A 6,442-nucleotide genomic window follows, 5' to 3' on the forward strand; every position below is an offset into this window, starting at 1 on the left:
TTGCAATAAATACATATTATTTATTAAATATAAGGTAAATTGCATTGAAAATACCTTATTTAATACGTTTTAAAAAGTAAATAAATCAAATTTAAAAGGAAAACTTGAATAAAAACAAATGTGTGTGATTTACATGCAAATATATAGATTCTATTTCTTCTTTTAAATTTTTTGCGCTTTATTCATTTTTTAAAAATGTGTTAAATAAGGTATCTGTAATATGAGTCAATAAATTATAGCTCAAATGACATAATCTCCCCATATTCAATTAAAAAAAAAATATTTCTATCTTTTTGATAAAAAAAATATTTCTTCAATACGATTTATTTTATATCTAGTAAAAAGCAAGTATCAATTACGATTTACCTATAAGTCTATAACAAACAGGACATTTATGTAAACAATTTTGTGATAAGAAAAACAAACTCTTGAAATTGATATATCATTAAAAAAACGGTGAGTTATGAGAAATGGTTGGTAGGTTGTGTACTTTGGTGTACACATTTTTTAAATTCTTAATTAGGTGAATTAGGAGGTTTCTTAAATTGTTAACGCCTCGCCCTAAAATGGAAAAGATGTTTAAAACATTAATTTAAGAATGACCGAAATGGAAGTCAATTGATAGATCTCATTAATTTTAGGTTGAACCATATCATATCCTTGCTTATTTTCTGCCCAAAAAATATAATTAATAAACCAAGGTTGATCAATAACCATTATGACATCTTACATGTTTGGTGTCCAATTATTATATCTTTTTGTTATATATGGTGTCTACTTGGATATGTATAAAGCAAAATATTGGCTTATGTGTACCACATGACATTAGGGCAATGATTCCATTTTATTTGATAAATTTATGTGAATGCATTTGATTTAATTTGGAGAACAAGTTCCCAATTTGTATAACATTGCATGTGCACTTGTTCCTCGTTTACTTCTCAAGACACCTATAAAATTAAATAATGTGTTTTTGGAGACTTTGACTTTGGATGTATTCAAAATTCAAGATATCCCGAAAACAAAGAGATGAAAATATCAAAGGAAAGAAAAAATCAATGCTACTTGTAGTTTGGTAGCGATACATTTCATTTTCTAATTAATAAGTCACACTTAACAATTCTTTTTTCTTTTTTGATCAAATACTTGCATTCACATTTAACTATCAAATATTTTAATAATGTTAATTATTTATAGTAATTATGCTAATTTTCTTCCTTGAATCTTGTATTTTGCAGAAACGAGTGAGTTTTAGTCCAATCCAAAATGAAGAAATTATTAATGGAGAGGAAACTACTTTACAATAGTATTTATAGCTTGAATAGCAATATTTTTTCCTTCTCTTGTAGTTAAAATATATACATGGCAATGCTTATGAAAAAGCATGTTAATTTTGTTCTAGGATCTGTAGTGACTTGGATCACTATGTGAGAGCATTTATATGGATGAATTTAAAACCAAAAAAAAAGGGGTATGTATATAGTGGTTTAGAAGGTTAATCTCTTGTTCGAATTTGTACCTCAATGTTACTGGTAATTTGGTAGCAATACATTTGATTTTCTAGTTAGCAATTCATATTTACATATTATTATATTTGGATCAAACATTTACAAAATATACATAATTATTTTGAAAATAGTGCACTCTCTTTGTATTCTCCGTATCTCCTCTTGATTGGTTAAATAACCTAATCACCTAATTCTTTGTATTCTCTGGATCTCCACCCTCTCTCACCAAATTCAGAGTAAAACTATGGTGCTTTATTGCAAATGGTGGGAATTTAGATTCAATAGAAAGAACAAATGAGGATAGAAAATAAATGGGTTTGGCTCTAAATGTGGGTTTTGAAACATTGTTATTGACATGTCCCTTACAACCTAATCAAAACAGCTATAAATCGGCTTTGCGCATTATAACTCGGTCCGAGGCATTACAATTCATTCAAATGCTATAAATTGGTTTTGCACAAAAAACGTACACCATGCGTTTTTATATAATATTATTACTCTTCAATGAAAACAATTGCAAAAAAAATAACTGTTGGTGCCTAATCTCACATATAAAAGGTAAGACATTCTATCTTCAGAATTCATGAAATACACATTGAACTGAGTTAAGTATCGGAGTATCTTTTGCAGGTACTCTCTCCCTTTGTTCTTCTTACGACAAGGCATTCTCTTTCGACGAATAATTCGGTCATCCAAACAATAAGTTCGGAGAGAGGACGAAAAGCTCAGAGTTGATCGTTATAGCTCATCCGCACGAGAACAGTTATGTTAGAACAAATAATTTAATAATTCATATCATCCATATTAAATTACCAAAAATTTATATCATAATGCAAAAGTGTACTTATACTCATAAAAATGATTGTCTAATTGAAGAATTATCTTAGTCTTCTTCAATCAAAACCTTCTATATATCTGATAGGGTTGAATTGTAACTCTTCTGATGGAAAAAAGAGTTACGGAGATGGCTTTGTAACTTTTCTGATGGAAAAAGAGTTATGGAGACGGTTTTGATGTATTGAAGACCGAAATTCTAAAATTACTATTTATATTTGAGCTTAACACACACATTAAACCCTAAAATCTAAATAAAAATAATATTTCTAATTTTATTCGCATTTAATTCTAAATCAAAAGTAATTATGATACGGCCTCCTCAGATGCGATTACTTAGCAAATAAGTTGCCATTGTGCTAGGGCCTCGACCACACTTTTGTGGTATTTGATAAGTAAAGACAATGAATAATTGGACCAAAGTTGTAAGTGGCAAGCTAACCACCATCATGTTATTATTGGGCCATAAGCCCGCAATTATAAAGTTTTTGTACGAGTCGCCAAAAAAGTTCAAAGTAGGACAAAAAGGTATGGTAGACAAAAAAGGCAATAAAATTCATGAAATAAGAACCACGTAAACGTGGTTTGATGATTCATACGTTTCTTAATCAAAATGTTCAAAGGTGGTTTTTTGGGTCTACATCTGGGGCTTGCAAGGAGATCTAGACCACACTCAATCAGACAGACTCGAACCCAACCGACCCGGACACAGCTCACAAGGCAGCGATTCCATCGTCCCCTTCCTCGCGCATTTTCGGTACATACATTTCTGTATCCTCTTCTTTATCTTTATTAGTAGATGATTGGTGACAAAAAAAGAAAAACATAATAATTGGGATGCTATTTTTGACCCCACAAAATCACAAACCTTACCCAAAAATAAAAAATTCAAAAAATCCTCATAAGTAAATATTATCAATAAATATGGGATTCAAATTTTAGAAGATTGTAAAGCTCCAAAACAATAGTTTGGTTACATTTTCAACCTAATAAAATTTTTCAAACGTCTTATTTTAGTTTTAGAAAATGTTAAACGGATTTAATGTTGTTCAACTATTAAATTTGATACGAATAATTAACATATTGAAGAGGTAATAACGTTCGATTTCAATATAAGAGAAATCAACCCTCCAACAATTACGGATATAAATGATTTTCCTTATATTTTGGAGTGCTAGTGTTTAAATTTTTATACGAAAGAGAAAGTCTTAGAAGAAAGTTTTGATTATGCTATTAGCGTTCACGTCACTCGCTCGGTCGCTCCATTATATTCATATCAAATTTTTGTGAAAAAAAAAAGTAAAATTCTTTTTTTTTTGGTTTGAAGTCAACAAAAATGACTAGAGGTTACCAATAGTACAAGTGGAACATGATGAGGTTTCAAGAAAATTAAAGAACATTATATAACTTAAACTTGGTTAATCAGGAAGATGTGACATGTGTGCTTTGTAACCAAGGTGTTGAATATGGTGACCACTTGTTTCTTGGTTGTAAGTTTTCATGGCAGGTTTGGTGTAGTTGGCTATCCTTTGTGGGGAGCCAATGGTCATGTCCAGAGACACTAAAGGAACATTTCCTAAGTTGGACTGAGCTGTCATCTAGGAAGCAGGAGCGCAAGAGGTGGATGGTATGCTTCTGTGCGATTTTCTGGAATATTTGGCTAGAGAGGAATAGAAGGATCTTTCAGAATGTAGGAAAAGGTGTTGAAGAGGTTATCCAGCAGTCCTTCATGAATTATAAGGAGTGGCTAGGTGTGGATCCCTTCTGTTGCTGATGGCACTGCCGGAGGTGACAGGGGATATCTATTAATGTTATTTGAGTTTGCTTTTACTGTTTGACATCTGTTGTCTTGTGCTCCACGTGATGTGTTGAGCTCTTCCTTTCAAAAAAAAAAAAAACTTAAACTTGGTCTAGAATCAAGTATGTTTTTATCAAGTTGGAAAACACATGAAGCTTTGCAAGTTGTCCAACTTGCATAGTCAAAGTTCTAGTAAAAAATTGTAACTTGAAGATAAGCTAAACTTAGTTGCAATCTTTGACTTAGTCAAATAATGAGTTGTTATTTAAGTTAATATTTATCAACTTGTCATACAACTTGATAAAGATGAATGTGGAAGTGGACTCTAGTACACACTTGTGCAATTTGTGCAAGTGGTTCATAATATGCAATTTGTGCACAACTTGATCAACTTGTAAACCAAATCCACCTCCCCAAAATATTACATATAGGTGGTTAGGGTATTTACTAATGGATGTCATGTTTTGCATAGAATTAGTGAGTGAAACTTAGAGAGAAATGTAATAAGGTTTCTCATATGTGTAATATTTTTGCATGAATTATAGAGGAGCGCTAGGGGGCAGCAAGTTTTGTGATTTGTAGCCATCAATTAGCCATCATTGGTATTTTTAATGGTGTGAGATTTCATCCAATGGTGTGGGATTACTCACTTTTCTTTTGCTGGTTAAGTACTGGCCAAATTTTAATAAAAGTGCTGGCCCTAAACTTTCTCCTTTTATAATATGTAAGGTAGTATTATAGACTTTTCTATGTATTGTGACAGATTGTAATTTCACCACTTTGTCATATTATTTTTACTATTGTTTATATTTTTGTTTAGTTCCATCTATTTCTCGTCCGCAAATTTTAGTTGCGTTATTTTGCCCCTATTAACTTTGGTACCTAATAGTGGTATCAGAGCTCTAGATTCTTAATCTTTCGCTGCAAAGGGACAAGTTAGTGTCAAAACCATGACAACAAAATTTAAAAAATCGAGAAATTTCATTAGAATAACTTTTTCTTTTGGAAACTGAAGATCAAGACAATTTTGAAAAAGGAGAATTGCTTAGAAGAAATAGAAAACAGGCCTACCGACACTCCTGATGACAAGTGGAAAGAGATGGATGAAAATACCATTGCCAATTTACACTTGACTACAGTAGATTTCGTATTATCAAGCATTTCGGAGAAACAGATAGCAAAAGAGATTTGGGAGGCACTCAATAAGTTGTATGTGACAAAGTCACTTCACAACAGGATATTCATAAAAAGGAGGCTCTTTACTCTTCGTATGAGTGAATCCACATCAGTGACGGATCATATCAACAATCTTAATACTGTATTTTCATAACTGATAGCTATGAAGTGTCAGATTGAAGAGAATGAACGTGTTGAACTTATTTTTCAAAGTTTACCAGACTCGTATGATCAACTCATCATTAACATCACAAATAACAATATTGCTAATCAACTCCGATTTGATGGTGATGATGTTGCTGCTGCTATTCTTGAAGAAGAAAGCAGGCACAAAAATAAAGATGATCAAATGAAAAGTTCTAAGCAAGTAAAAACTTTGTTAGTGATGAGAGGTAGATCAACAGAAGGTGGCTCTAATGGGAGTCAAAGTCGTGGTAGATCAGAGTCTCGAAAGAAGAACTTTACTTGTTAATCTTGGGTTGTTGGATTCTCAAGGGTATAAGATTAATATGAAAGTGGATTATTGAAGGTGACTAATGGTGCTCGTGTGATCATGAAAGCAAAATAGCATAATAACCAATCTCTACTTGCTTTCCTGAGATACAATTCGAGACGCAGAAGCATCAGTTGCATCTGCAGACCAAGCAGACACAACGATGTTATGACATCGCAAATTAGGCTACATATTAGAACGTGGTTTACAGGTTCTTGCATAACGTAATCTCCTTCCAGGGCTCAAAACGGTAAATCTACCTTTCTGTGAGCATTGCGTAACAAGCAAACAGTATAGATTGAACTTTGAAAGATCAACCGCTAGAAGCAAGTACATACTAGACTTAATTCATTAGGATGTGTGAAGATCACCAGAAATATCACTAGGAGGAGCAAAATATTTTGTCTCTTTCATAGATTATTACTCACGAAGAGTGTGAGTATTCACCATCAAGAAGAAGTCAGCTGTGTTTTCAGTATTTAAGGAGTTTAAAGCACAAATAGTGCTTGGAATTGGAAAAAAAATAAAGTGCTTGAGGACAGATAATGGAAGAGAATACACTGATGGTGATTTCATTGCATTTTACAGCACGAGGGTGTTCAGAGATAATTCACAGTTGCATATATATATATA

The 6,442-nt window shown here is 32.3% G+C and overlaps 1 long non-coding RNA gene across 1 annotated transcript; it reads left to right on the plus strand.

Annotated features, from left to right (window-relative positions):
- Window positions 2,922-4,409, plus strand: LOC110264865. Its single transcript, XR_002351156.1, has 2 exons — window positions 2,922-3,099; window positions 3,838-4,409. It is a non-coding gene; the product is annotated as an uncharacterized LOC110264865 (long non-coding RNA).

This window comes from Arachis ipaensis, chromosome B07 (genome assembly GCF_000816755.2).
Source record: "Arachis ipaensis cultivar K30076 chromosome B07, Araip1.1, whole genome shotgun sequence".
Classification (NCBI taxonomy): Eukaryota; Viridiplantae; Streptophyta; class Magnoliopsida; order Fabales; family Fabaceae; genus Arachis; species Arachis ipaensis.